We start from the raw sequence: 15523 nt of genomic DNA, 5'->3' as shown, positions 1-15523 counted from the left end.
ATAAATTTGCTTATTTCCCAGTGCATAATATGTTACCTATGTCCCAGTAGTTTGAGAGAAAAGGTTAATCAGAGCCAGGTCAGAAACCACCAAGTACAGTGTACTCTCTATGCCTGTTTCTATCAGCCTATAAGAATGGTCGGATAAAGCAAGGAACCATTCCTGCCCCACCTTCTTTCTCTAATAAAGTCAGTAGTGCCCACTAAATACAGAAACTGATCTTGATTTCAATTCGGTATCAAGTCTCCAATATGTACAATAATGGCATTTCTCTAAATGTGTTGACTGTGTTACAAACTAATCTCAAAGCATTCTAAAATGTAAAAAAAAAAATATTCATAAATCTAAATACAGTAGAGTCTCACTTATCCAACATAAATGGACCAGCAGAAGTTGGATAAGAGAAAATGTTGGATAATAAGGAGGGATTAAGGAAAAGCCTGTTAAATGTCAAATTATGTTATGATTTTACAAATTAAGCACCAAAACATCATGTTTTACAAGTCTGCCACTAGTTTGGGAGTTGACTGCACTTGTGTTGTTGTTGGGTGTGTTGGCCTGCTGTGCGTTGCTGCCTAGAGAAACAGCTGTGGATCCAGGTGGGAGGCAGACCACGTTAGATAATACAGAATGTTGGATAAGAGAAGGTTGGATAAGTGAGACTCTGCTGTACAAAGCTTCATTCATTATGTGACATTCATTAATAGGCATTCATACTGAAAGCATCATCTATGTGTTGGACCGTATGGAACAATACAGGAAAAGGACAATGCAAATGATTCCTATCAGAGTCTTCTTTTAATTTCACATGTCCCCTTTCTTCAGTATAGATTTTTTTTCTGACTGATCATCTTGCAAGTATGTTTGTTTACATACAAACCAGATCTTGTGTATGCTAACTGTAGTGATTGTTAGTGGAGAATGTCTCTTAAATTTATGATAGAAAATACAGGTTGAGAGCCAGAATTCTGAAATCTAAAATTCTCCCCATGGAGACAAAATGTACACAAACTTTGTGTCATGCATGCAATTTAAAGAAATATGTTGTATAAAATGGCATTCAGGCAATGTGTATAGGATGTCTATGAAATATAAATGAATTGTTTGTTTAGGCTTGGATCCGATCTCCAAGATAGCTGATAGTGTTTATGCAAATATTCTCAAATTCGAAAAAGGCATGCTTAACATGTACCATTAAAGCTACAGTTATTGAATTTGTGAAAGAACGAGCCTTGCTGAGAATAACCATGACTTCGGCAAAGTGAAGCCCTGCCTAATCTATATTGTGGCATTTTTGAAGATATTAAAAATTGTGGGGCAAATGAAGCATTCCAGATATTTTGGGATAAAATCTCCCATAATCCCTTACCATTGGCCATGCTTGGGCAAGCTCAAAATTCAGAAGCAGTAAACCTATTGTGGAAGTCACTTTTGGGGAATGAATAATCCCAGAACCCACCAGCTAATCTAAAATAGTAATTTTCCCTAGATGTACAGAACCGTACTGCAGGAGCAAGGCCTTAGACTTTCTCAAGTCATCAAGCTGGACACTACTGGGGACAAGACCTGATTCAGGTGAGCTCTTCCTATGTTAATCTTGCAACTTAGTATTCAACTAGCTATTTCAAATTCCTGTCAATGCTAGGGAGCCTTTCTTCAGAAGTATCTTTCATGTATACTTTTTGCCATTACCTCAGATCTTTTTTGGCTTCGAAAGAACAGAGCACATAAATTCTAATCACAGCCACACATCTCCCTTCAGTATTTGCTCAGCACTAAATCAATTCTTTATATTTTCTCCTATTATTTTTCAGAACCAGAAAGCAAGAGATGGAATTTAGAGTGTCATGAAGTAATTTGCAATAAAAAAAGAATTTAAGAAATTAAAGGCTGCTTGAAGCAATTTCATATATAGGCAGAACCAGGCCTGTAGCGAGGGGGTGGTTTTAGGGGTTCAACCCCCCCCCCCCCGAAATTTTTCAGGTTATTAAAAAAACCTGGTTTACTCATGAATTTTAACTGGTTAACCAAATCCCTATGCTAAGTCTATGAGACGCAAAACATTAAGAGTCCCTCCAGGCACTATTTCAAGCAGATATTGACAGGTTTGTAGCGGGGAGAGGTGTGTGCTAGGGGTTCAACCCCCCCCCCCCCCCCGAAATTTTCAAAACCCCTCCCAAAATATTTTTCTGGCTACGGCCCTGGGCAGAACTGTTACTTATGCCTATATATAAGTAACCTGTAGGGTGGTCCAGATCAGACACTGGAAAGTTATTTTTTGAAGTAATTTATCCCTCTTCCCTATTATAGCATTTCTAAAGTAATTATTATTACTAATTGCAACAGTGAAAAATTACTTACTTGCATTGTTAGTTGATCTTTCACTACTGAAGAAACAACCCTGACAATTTAATAAGACAATAACAGAAAACATAAAATAATCCTGTATAAATATCTCTCAAAATACTTAAAAATACTTTAAAGATAATTGTAAAAAGAAAACATTAATTACCAATACTCTTACTTTGTTTTGTTCCCACACACTTCATTACTGTCATTATTCCCACCTTGATAAATTCAGATATCAAATTTTAAAAACATTGTTTTAACACTGATGACCAAGCAATCAGGAGCTTCTGGCTTACTTGCAGACTTTCCTCTCTTTGATTTTGGTCTGACATAAATCAGAGCTTGTCATTTCTTCTAAACAGGAAACTATTGTCTACACTTACTTTACAGACCAGTAAGTGTAGACTGTTATCAAACTATTGTTCAATGAAGGGAGAATGGCAGGGGGCATCTTGTAAACCCAGGATGTATGACTGCTCAATTGTTTTAATTCCAAACCATGACCTGGCATTAAATATATAGAGACAGGACATGGCTATTGGAGAACCCAAGAGTCCTTTTTTGACAAGGTCTCAAAATCTCTGGTCGCATGACTATATAACCGGGGAAATACTTGACAGCTGTTCATCTGTAGTGGCATTCTGGCATTAAGCAAAGACATTCTTTATTAGGAATAAGCAGTGAAGACATATTTAGGGTACACATCACTTCAGAAAGTCAGATATATAACAACTGTATCCCCAATAGGCCAATAGAGACAGTAGGAGCAAATGTCATCATGATCCCCATGTGATAGGGTCTTCTCACCTGAAACCCTTTCCCAGGGAGGCAATAATTGCTTGCCTTTCCTCAGCTAGCAGAGACCTTTTTACTCTAACAAGCTTTTTGAAAAGGTTTTTAAAGTATAGGCTCCTAAGAAGTTGCTATACTGTTTTAAACTGAATTGTTTTATATGGCATTTTCACTACATGTTTGAATTGCTCTAATATTATGAATACTTTAATTTTATGTTAATGCTCACCCTTTTGTAAGCTTTTGGTGCAATTGTCCTTATTTTAAATTGTAAGGCACCCTGAGTCCCAATTTTGGGAAATGGTGGTAGTGATGATGATGATGATGATGAGCTTCAATTGTGTGTAAATGAATCAGTGGACAGGCTGGGCACTGGGTTAGACAATAAAGGGACTGAAAAGTAGTCTGCAAAGAGATTTGAAGCTGGTTCTTCAATAAAATTGCAATGTGTCGTGTTGTTATTTTGGTTACCCTTTCCAGAAGGTTGAAAAAGTGCCTATGATTAGTTTGAAGAATAAAAGATAGGGATGACAGTCTTCCCCTCTCCAAATATTGTCAAAAATACAGCTGCCACATGTAAGCGAGCAAAAAATTGTCCTCTGCTCTCCAGAGGAGAGTCTAGATATAAATTAAATTACAACAGAAATTTTGCTGGAAAGTTAAAGAAGACGTGCTAGGAACTTTCCAGATGACATCAGGACATGGGGTAAGTTCCTATGGCAATAGGTATCTTAAATACGTTATTAAAATAATAACCAGCAGTTTGAGAACAGATGGCAAACAAATCAAAATCCAGAGGAAATTATCTAACCAATGGTATGATATGTTTTAGGTAACTAGTCAAAAGATCTTGATTTGCTTACTCTATTATCCACCATTGGTCCACATCATGGAAGTTAAGGTGATGCAGGCAGAGTTGCCAGGTGTTCTCCCATCCAATCACTATCCAGTTTGGAATCTGTTCAGCTTCAGCAAGATTTCTAAAACATTAGCCTTCAAAATGGACCATGAGTTTTATGGAGCTCTTGGACACCAGAGGCTCATCCACACTACAGAATTACAGTGCTATTGTTATACTTTAACTGCCATCGTTCCATCCTATGCAATATCTAGTATTTGTATTTGATGAGACCCTGAAATGCTCTAGCTGAGAATTCTAAAAACCTCACCCTGAATGGCAAATCCCAAGATACTGTCATGGCAGTTAAAAAGGAATAATGCTGCTATAATTCTGTAGAGTGAATGGGCCCCAGGATAGAAAGTTTCCCTGGGAGAACATTCTTCCAAATATATGTTGATACTATTCACTCTACTTCATCTCTAAAACTCCATGATAGAAAAATGAAAATGCATATCATTGTATTTGAGCAGCAAACAACGATGGAAGAAGTCCTCTGAAAACACCTGAAAGCCAATTCAATTCTGAATTGCTTTTCGAAAGAAACTAACTAAAAGAAACACATGCCCACGCTTCTGTGTACACATTCAATCTTGGAGCTTGGTGTTATCTCTACAGAGACACATTATCACACAGACAAAGCTCCCTCTTTCCCAGAGATACCTTAGATTACAACAATCATTTTATTTTCTCTGATCAAGGCTGACTCTTAACAAGTAAAGCATATTTAATCTAGATTCGCAAACACGTTGCTATAAATAACATGCAGCACCGCTGTTTACAAAGAGATGTGATTCTCTGAGCACTTGTTCACTTTAATCGGAGCCGTTCTTTGCAGTTCTAATGGCTTTCCTAATTGAATTCTACTGGAACTCTACTTATCATCATGATTCATTTTGCAACACTGCCTGAGAACCAACAGCATGAGAACAATGCCCATCAATCCCCACAAGGGCACCAAGAACTGCACACACCAGAAAAGGGATATCAGAATTTGTTTGTTAATGTATCTGGAACACAAAATATATGGTATTTCATGCTATATAGCAGTGTAGGCCAATTCATGAGTTTATCGCCACAGTTCTGAAGTATACAGGAATCCTTAAGTAAAGAAACTTAAATATGTTTTTGGGTGGAATAATTTATAAGCTGGGGAAAACTACTCTGCTAGTTCCCTTTTTTGATTATGTTTGATGGTTTGCAACAGCTACAACATTGAAAAATTGGAGTATTATTTCAGCAGGAAACTCCATCCCTGGAGCATATAAAAGGAGTCCAGTTATTAAGAGAATTGAAAATATCACTGCGTCCAACAGGCAACAAAGCAACTATTTGATTCTGAGTTAAACAAATCTAAACTCTTCTGCTTGTACTTGTGCATGTGTAGTTTAGCAATTACAGATAGAAAAGCCATAACCAGAAGAGGCCTTTGTGGTTTCTTTTGAATATCTAATCCAATAAAGCAGTGCTACACAAACTAACGATCCCTGGGCTGGTGCAAGACCTTCAACTTTTCAGGAAAGAAAGAAATAGCTGCAGACATCAGACACAAATATGGTGCTAGCCTTAAAACATTGGTGAAATACTGCCTGTCCCTTCCCTGGCCCACATCAAATAGCATAAAATGCACTGCAGAAAAGTAGTTTGCATATCCCTATTTGTTCTGTGTACCAATAATAAGATAAAGTGTAGATACACAACCACGGCAGTACCTCTAAAATATCTTTAGACTCAGTTGTGCAAAGGCTTTGACATTACTTGGAATTCAAATAATGCTATTTCTCTCACCTGTACAGTCTCTCTTTAAACTCATATGCATTATTTTTGGGAATGAGAGGCAGGTAGTTAGGCTGGGATTGGCATGAGTATCTCAGAAGAACAGTCTGATACTTCCTTTCAAAGCTCTAAATAACTAGAGAGCTGAATATTTTAAAATTGTCCTTCCACATTTCAAAAGCATGATGGAGAGATACCAAATACACTGCTGTTTCTGTAGTGTCTCATATCAAATAAAACACCTGGCTGACTAAGGTTCACCAGGACTTGTCACGCTCTTGAATTCAGCAAGCAAGAAACGTAAAAGCCATCATACTTTTCACCATTTCACTGATGAAAATTGGGAGATGTATGTCCAAACCATATCAGTATGAGGTTAATATGTCAAAAAAAACTTAATAAAGAAAAAGACACAAACTAGGAAAAGCTGCAGCAGATTAGTTTTGCTTGATTTACTGGGAAGGGCAAGATTTGGTCCCTCCTTTCCATTCTTTCCTCCTGAGTAAATTGAGCTAATTTGGAAACCATAACCTATAAGGAGCAGCATAGGGAGCTGCCATAGTTAGACTGGAAAAAAGATGATTAAGAGGTGACATGATAGCCATGTTTAAATATTTGAAAGGATGTTATATTGAAGATGGAGCCAGCTTGTTTTCTGCTGCTCCAGAGACTTTGATATGGAATAATTAATTCAGCAGCTGTTCAGAAGTGGAATACATTGCCCTGGAATCTACTTCTTTGGGTTTTCTTTCTAACAGAGGCTGGATGTTGGTAGTACTTTGTGCTTTTCTTGTATGGCAGAAGGTTGGATTGGTATCTTCCAACTCCATGGTTCTATAATTTTATGTGTACTTTGCACTGCACAGCACTTGTGAAATGTAGAGGGGAAAGCTAGAAGAATGGATGAACCCTATTCAAATAATTTGGGGGAATAGAAAAGGTTTTTTGAGCCCAGCAGATATCTTGTGGGTTATATCTTCTTTGAGAAATCTTTGAGCTGTTGCCTATTGAAGTAATGTAAAATAATACTTTTACAGCAAACATCCTTATAAACACACAGAAAGAACTCTGTAAGTAAAAAATTTTGATACAAATAAACAATATGATAGGTTTTTAGACAAGTGATGGGAGTTATGTGGCATGGGGGGGGGGTCATGTGCAGACACCTCCTCCCCTGCCAAAAAAACCCCAGTCCTTCACACACAAAGTTTGAGGCTAAAACACTGCGCAATATGTAGTTATAAACAGCTACAAAATCCAAACTGCATGAAGGGCAATATACAATGTAAATAATAAATAAACATCCTTTCCCCAGGGGATGGCTGTAATGTTGTGAAGACTGTGGAAATAAAACAATAAAATTGTGGGTAAATGTTCTTTGCACAATTATGAAGAATTAGTCCTTTCGGGCACCTGAAAGTATTTGAAAGTGGTTTTAGAAATGTATTCTCATAAAGATGAAGAAATAAAATCACCGAGGAACTCATCTGGACAATTTTTTAGCTTGGAGAGTGAAAGGTACATGCTTTTGTAGGCTTCTGAATATAAATGGATGCACAGCCATCCAAATAACTACTGCTGAGACCCAGTGGTATTTTTCTTAGGGGATTGTCTTGTTGAGTTATTTTGAAAAGGATAAAATATTAAGACATGCAAAGCTTTTATCTCTGAACCCTGGAGATTGAAAAGTGAATGTGAAAATAGGATGGTGACATGAGTTAGTCCCCAAATGATCCTAGCCCAGAGCATAAGATGCATGTCTTAAGTGACATTTCTACCGAAAAAAGTGTTAAGGCTCCCAGAGAGAGCATCAGGCAGGTCACTTTGTGCCCCACAAAGTTGCTACAAAAGCACATTATTATTACAACTTACAACCAACATCATTGCCCTTGGTCAATTGGGCATTGTAAACACTTTCCCTCTATAAACCAATAGCACAATTCCACAGATTATGAAAATGGAAATAATTTTAAATAGCTCTACACTTTCAAATAGTATAGAGTCCAGAATTTTACATATTCTGCTACAACACTTTTTCCATTTCACCAGACATACCTTGCTGCCCTTAAACTGCCCTTACACTCCTTACACTGTGGGGGAAGCAGGAAGGATTATCCCAATGCTTCTCAATTCCCATTAGGAAAAACAGATGGGGATAGCAAATTTCAAATATTCTTCCACTTGTTCTTGCACTAAAGCTTCTGACATTCCTCAGCATTAACCACATTCATTATGACTGCTGAGAGCCTCCATCCAACAACACCTGGAGGGCATATGATTTCCACCCCAGTCTATGGTCTCCAAGGGCAATAAGGTATTGCAAAATTAAAGACACCAAGGTACCATTTTCAGGCATCATATGATATCACTACAGGTGTGGTACCGATGCTGCAGCTTTTACAGTCCTTGGGAGGGTTTCATAACACTTCTGCCCTCTATCATGTATAGCCCCAACTAAGAACAGCAGGTCCATGTCACCTTGTTCCCCCCAGTAACCCAATATCCCAGTTTCTCTTTCCTTCTCCTATGTTCCCCTCTTTCAACCTCTTTAGTAAAGGTAAAGGTTTCCCCTGACATTAAGTCCAGTTGTGTCTGACTCTGGGGGTTGGTGTTCATCTCCATTTCTAAGCCGAAGAGCAGGCGTTGTCCTTAGACACCTCCAAGGTTATGTGGCCGGCATGACTGCATGGAACGCCGTTACCTTCCCGCCAGAGTTGTACCTATTGATCTACTCACATTTGCATGTTTTCGAACTGCTAGGTTGGCAGAATTTGGAGCTAACAGCGGGAGCTCACTCCGCTTCTGGATTTGAACCTGGGACCTTTCGGTCTGCAAGTTCAGCAGCTCAGCGCTTTAACACATTGAGCCACCAGAGGCTCCCAAGCTCTTTACACAAGGCTAAATTCAGCAGCATGCACCAATTTAGCCCCGGTCACCCACCCAATATGATTGGTAGAGTTCTGACAGATGGTGCACCATTTATTAAACAGCTGGAGAGTTCACTTGACAAAGTGCAAGTTTAGTAACCTTATCCGAATTGCTTGGAACTGGAAATATTTTGTATTTTGGAGATGTGTATGTGTGTGGATTTTGGAATACCTGTATTTGTTTATACCTAATCTTGGCAATGGGACCCAAGACTAAAAATGCAATTTGTTTATGTTCATATGCATATTATACACATAACCTGAAATCAATTTGATACAGTTATTTTTACATTACTTTTTTCACACACAATTATTTGTAAGCATGAAAAAAGTGTGCTTAGAACAAACCTTCTGAAAGCAAAGATGTCACTATCTTGGGTACCCATGTGGAAATTTTCGGATGTTGGAGTAGTTCAAATTTCAGAAATCCAGGTAAGGGATGCTCAACCTGCGTACATAGAAGTTTGTTATTTTATCCCAAGTATTTGTGAGTAATCATTTCTTAATTTCTGCATGCATTAAGTTGTAATCAGATCCCAGATCTGAAGTCCTAGCTCTTAAAACTGGTCTTGTGAGCTGTTTTAATATTCTGATTATTACTATAATGACCTTAAATGGCTTTGCTTGCTTTTTAATGACATTTGCTGACCATGTAGACTGGTTTTTAATAGAAAGATACATAATAAATAACAATAATAATAGATAAAATAAATATTCTAGGTTCCTAATAAGTTTTGCTTTTTGAGGGGGAAAGGTAATTTAAAAGATGGATAATTACACTGTTCTCCCCACTTCCACAATTATAGCACAATGTTTTAAGCACCTCTATAAATAGAAAAGGTTGAGCCTATAGAAGATATGAGGACTGGAGCCATTTCCCAAGACCCTATTCTGGAGATTGTGCCAAGACTTGTAAAGCCTGCGAATTGATATCATATGCCAAGGGTCAAATCAACTTGCATAAAGTCCATGGCGCCTGCTTTGAAACGCAATAGATTCTAAACCTGATAAACAGACCAAATCAGCTACTTGTTGAATTGTTCCAGCATTTAGATGAAGTTACAGTACCTGCATGCAGGCTATCCATAGAATTTCAAGTGTTTCTAAAAATGAAAGGTATAAAGGGAATTGTCAGGACAAAAGAAACAAGCTGATCTGTTCAGAGGATAGCATTCTTGCCTGTAGGCTATAAAGACCGTAGGTTTCAAACTCACACAAGCATTCAGATATCAATTCTAGCACGGGGAGCAGGGAAACAGATGTCAAACGTGAAAGAGAGAATAGCACATAGGGCTGAAAAATGGCTTGCTGACTTTGTTCTGTCCTGAAGGAAAACTTTGATCTTGAGCATTCAATTCAAAATCGTACTGAAGAGTTTGAAACTTTATGTGCTTTGTTCCTTAATATGCCTAAATAGGAACAGAAAATTTCCCTTTAGATGTGATAATCTCTTGTACTCTTCATTAAGCAAAATACTGTGTTCTCTTCAGGACGAGAATCTTGATTAATTCAACGTTTTAACACATGCCATTTTCAGGAGTACACTCCTCTCTATGAACAGGCATGAGTACATCATCCTCATATGATTTAAAATAAAACCACCTAACTTGTTTTCTCCTGAAATTCCTGAGCTCAACTTTCAGTCTGATATCAATAATAATAAAGGCTGAACATCCCTTATCTGGAATTTCGAAGTCCAAAATACACCAGAATCATCCACATAGGTGGCTGGGATAGCACAACCTTTGGTAAAAGATGGTTCAATTTACAGAAACTTTTTTTATGTACAAAATTACAGTAGAGTCTCACTTATCCAACGTAAACGGGCTGGCAGAACGTTGGATAAGCGAATATGTTGGATAATAAGGAGAGATTAAGGAAAAGCCTATTAAACATCAAATTAGGTTATGATTTTACAAATTAAGCACCAAAACATTATGTTATACAACACATTTGACAGAAAAAGTAGTTCAATACACAGTAATGCTATGTAGTAATTACTGTATTTATGAATTTAGCACCAAAATATCACGATATATTGAAAACATTGACTACAAAAATGTGTTGGATAATCCAGAACATTGGATAAGCGAGTGTTGGATAAGTGAGACTCTACTGTATTAAAATATTGTGTATAAAATAATAATAATAATAATTTATTATTATTGACACAACGACGTTGTATGACACAGCAAACAAGATAGATATGCTGGGTTTCGTTTCACAAAATCACAAGTCGAACACTTCCCAAGTGTCTAGGACTGTGTGATGTATTTTCGGATGATGCGTGCAGATCCCAGCAGGGTGGCTTTTTGCAGTTGGCAGATCGTGATTTTGTCAATGTCTATTGTTTCCAAATGCCGGCTGAGATCTTTCGGCACGGCACCCAGTGTGCCCATCACCACCGGGACCACCTGCACTGGTTTCTGCCAGAGTCTTTGCAGTTCAATCTTGAGGTCCTGATAGCGGCTGAGTTTTTCCTGTTGTTTTTCATCAATGCGACTGTCACCTGGGATGGCAACATCAATGATCCAAACCTTGTTCTTTTCCACAACTGTGATGTCTGGTGTATTGTGTTCCAGAACTTTGTCAGTCTGGATTCGGAAGTCCCACAGTATCTTTGCGTGCTCATTTTCCAATACTTTTGCAGGTTTGTGATCCCACCAGTTCTTTGCTGCTGGCAGGTGGTACTTGAGGCATAAGTTCCAATGAATCATTTGGGCCACATAGTTGTGCCTCTGTTTGTAGTCTGTCTGTGCAATTTTCTTACAGCAGCTGAGGATATGATCAATGGTTTCATCGGTTTCCTTGCACAGTCTGCATTTTGGGTCATCAGCTGATTTTTCGATCTTGGCCTTAATTGCATTTGTCCTGATGGCTTGCTCCTGGGCTGCAAGGATCAGGCCTTCTGTCTCCTTCTTCAGGGTCCCATTTGTGAGCCAGAGCCAGGTCTTCTCCTTATCAGCTTTTCCTTCAATTTTGTCAAGGAACTTTCCATGCAATGTTTTATTGTGCCAGTTGTCAGCTCTAGTTTGTAGTGTGGTTTTCTTGTACTGGTTTTTTGTCTGCTGTGCTTTGAGGAGTTTCTGATTTTTGACTTCAATCAAAGCAGGTTCTTCACTTTGCTTTACATATTCTGCCAGGGCATGTTCTTCTTCTTTGACTGCTTGTTTGACTTGTAAGAGTCCTCTGCCCCCTGATCTTCTAGGCAGATATAGCCGGCCAACATCACTGCGGGGGTGCAGGGAATGATGGATGGTCATGAGTTTTCTTGTTTTTCTGTCCAAATTGTCCAGTTCCATCTGTGTCCAGTTTATGATGCCAGCAGTACATCTTATGACAGGTACGGCCCAGGTGTTTATGGCCTTGATGGTGTTGCCTCCATTGAGCTTGCTTTTGAGAATTTTTCTGACCCTTTGTGTGTATTCTTTGCTGACCACAGTTTTCACATGTTCATGCTTGATGTTGTCCAGCTGTAATATGCCCAGATATTTATAGGCCTCTGGCTGGTGACACTTTATTGTTTGGCCATTATTATTATTATTATTATTATTATTATTATTATTATTATTATTATTATTATTATCTACAAAGGCTGGATGGCCATCTGTGGGGGTCCTTTGATTGTGCTTTTACTGCATGGCATAAGGGGGTTGGTTGGATGGCCACTGGTGTTGTGTCAGCCATTCTTTCAGCAAGCATATTCATAAGCAGTCCAAGTCATAACAGTACTTATTCCATTCAGAGGTCAAGGCAAAAGGAGAGACACAGTGTTCCATTCCTAGGGTCAATTAGCAAGAAGCTCACCAAAGGTCCAACATACAAAGTCCAAGGTTCAAGGTATGAGGTTTGCATGATTACCAGCTAAAGCTTTCCATACAACAACTGCTGCCAGCGGCAAGCCTTAACAGCTGTGAAGCCCACCTCTGTGCCAGTCTACTTGATCTCCGTACCTGTATGGAATCCAGTCTCAGCTTTTCAACCAAAACTAATGCTAGTTGACTTTCACACTCCTCAATCTTTTTAAAAGGTTTATTGTCATATCCACACTGTATGCCTGTCACTCACTCTTCACTCACTATTCTACTCAACCTTCACTTCAAACAATACCAAAACGAGAACCACAACATAGCTTATATAATATTGCATGCCTTTTTACTTAGACGATGTGCATACGGTATGGGTTGCCAATGCTGTCTTGATTGTATGTGGCAAAGTGACAGAAACTTTGAAACTTTTTTTACTTGAATATAATTTTAGAGCCTATGAAATTATGTCAGCATTACATGTAACCAATACTCACAATCTAACAATCTAAACCATTCACATTTGATTACTTACCATATCTTATTTTTTCCACTTCAAATCAGCAAGGCCCATCTTCAAGTGAGCTGTTTTCTCAGTAAGGCATAGAAACCATTTCTTTCCCATTTCCGATTATAATGGAAGAATGCAATTGAACCATTTCACCATTAACATGGGAACCGTAGCCAAATTAGCTTCCAGATTTCATAGAATCATAGAGTTGGAATAGCCATCCAGGCCCACCCCATTCTGCCACACAGTAACACATAATCAAAGCACCCTGACAAATGGCCATCCAGCCTATCTTGAACAACCTGCCAAGAAGGAGCTGCCCCATGCTCCGAATAAGCCTATTTCACTGCCGAACAGCTCTTACCATCAGGAAGTTCTTCACAGTGTTTAGATGGAATCTCTTTTCCTGTAATTTAAATTCATTGTTCTGTGTCATAGTCTAGGGCAGCAGAAAACAAGCTTGCCCTCCTATTCAATGTGGCATCCTTTGAAATGTTTAAACATGGATATCGTGTGTCTTCTTTTCTTCAAGCTCAATATGACCACCTCCCTTCAAGTAGGACTTGGTTTCCAAACCTTTGATTGTTTTGGTTGCCTTCCTCTGGACACGTTCCAGCTTGCCAATGCCCTTTTTGAACTATGGTGCCCAATCAATTAAGAATAAATCAAAACATCTCAGAAGAGAACTATTTAGAAATTTCTACATTCTCTATTGAGCAAAAACAAGCCACTTTTTCAATTGTTTATTGAGCATTACATCTTGGTTTTTTCCACTCTATGATCTTTCGCATGTTCTTCCCCTGACTAATCCTTGTTTTAGCTTCTGGTTAGCTAGGAAAATAGCAAGCCGGGAATTGACTGAGGTTTCCCAGTTTGTCGTTTGATTTTCCCTGATGACATTATGTGCAAAGTGGTTTTTAAAAGGGAGCATATATAATATTTACTAAATGCTGTGTGCTTCTATAAGGCCAAAATTAAATTACCTCCCCATTGCACCTTTGCAGTTTCTCTTATGGAACTAATGTACAATGTATTCACTTAAACCTAAGATCATACAGAAAAATATTCATTAATGTTCACTCATGTAGAATGTGCACACTACATTAACCATGGGTCTATAAATACACTTTTCTATGCACACCACATTAATCTTGATCCCATAAACAAAATAGCCATAGATTTCTTTGATATTCCCTCCAGGAAGAAAGGTGCTGTGCCAGGCAAAACATCTAGCCTTGTCCTTACATCTGGCTATAGAAAATGAAGTAATTCTATTTCAATTATTTGTTTATTATAGCAGGTTTATTGAGGGGAAACAAGAGTGATATTGTTTAAGGAGAGTGCACATATTTATGTACAATGGTATCAGTTTTTAGTGTGGTTATGTTTTAATAGTTTTGCTTCTGTTTAGAACTTGGAGGGGGGAACATAATCTTGGAGTTACACATCATTCCACTCTCAAATACCAATAATCCACATGGGAATTAATTTCCCAGAAAAAAACCTGAAGACTCTTTAAGTCTTTAGAATCGGCCTATATGGAAATTTGAAAATTCTGAATCACCATCCCTTTGAATTTTGATATATTTTGACATTATTGATGTTTTAAACTATCAGTGTTGGAAAACTTCTCCCAATAGAAATGCTCCTCCAAGTCAAAAGAGACTGAGGCCCCCATCTATACTGCCATACAATGCAGTTTGAACTTTGTGTAGACTTATATTTTGTAGACTGAACTGGATTATATGAGTCTACACTGCCACATAATCCAGTTCAATGCTGTTAATTTACATTCTGAAATTGCATTTTAAGGCAGTGTGAATAGGGACTGAACTTTCAAGTTAAAAATGTAAGGCTGTATCAGCAAATGGTACTACTTCTCTCTCAAGTCAGGAAGCAGGGTTTCCCAAGCAAAGTATTCTGCTACATTAGGGATAAAATATCACAGATGCTTCCCCCCTTCCCTCTTCTTTGTAGTAAAATATAATAATAAAATATATTATTTATTTATTTTTAAACTAGTTTGGTGACTTTTTATAACAACCCACATTATTTGCATGGGACAATAATCTGGCTCTGCCAGAATGGTAGAGGCAGGCCTCAAATTTCAGAATTCAAAATTAAATACGTCAAATGTTTAAGAAGTGAAATATTCAATCTGGGGCCCTTTCACATGGCAAAATTGTAGTACTGATATCTCCCTTTAAGTGGCACAGTTTCATCCTGTGTATTTAGAGTTTAAAAAGAGGGTATTAAAAATTCTCAAACTACAAACCCAGGTTTTCATTTGCAACAGCCAGGATAGTTAATAGTTCTGTGGTTTCATAGTGTGAAATGGTTTTCCATCTATGGAGAATATTCTCCTCTGAAAAAAGTGTGTAGATTGTCTAAGCCTTTCTTCCTTTTTTTATTTATCCACACTACACATTTAAAGCACTTTGATATCACTTTATTGGCCTTGGCT

General features: G+C 38.0%; 1 protein-coding gene and 1 long non-coding RNA gene across 3 annotated transcripts in view; one reads left to right on the top strand and one right to left on the bottom strand.

Annotated features, from left to right (window-relative positions):
* spock1 (SPARC (osteonectin), cwcv and kazal like domains proteoglycan 1) overlaps positions 1-15523 on the top strand; it is an 862727-nt gene that overhangs the window by 825167 nt on the left and 22037 nt on the right. For both annotated transcript variants that reach the window (XR_010003848.1, XR_010003847.1), the window contains exon 11: positions 1490-1575. The gene's annotated coding sequence lies outside the window, so the exon portion shown is untranslated. The remainder of the gene's footprint in view (positions 1-1489; positions 1576-15523) is intronic.
* LOC134297108 (uncharacterized) overlaps positions 1-15523 on the bottom strand; it is a 243116-nt gene that overhangs the window by 226009 nt on the left and 1584 nt on the right. The gene's annotated exons all lie outside the window — the stretch shown is intronic.

This window comes from Anolis carolinensis, chromosome 2, assembly GCF_035594765.1.
Source record: "Anolis carolinensis isolate JA03-04 chromosome 2, rAnoCar3.1.pri, whole genome shotgun sequence".
NCBI classification, from domain to species: domain Eukaryota; kingdom Metazoa; phylum Chordata; class Lepidosauria; order Squamata; family Dactyloidae; genus Anolis; species Anolis carolinensis.
This window is presented reverse-complemented; position numbering and strand designations above follow the sequence as displayed.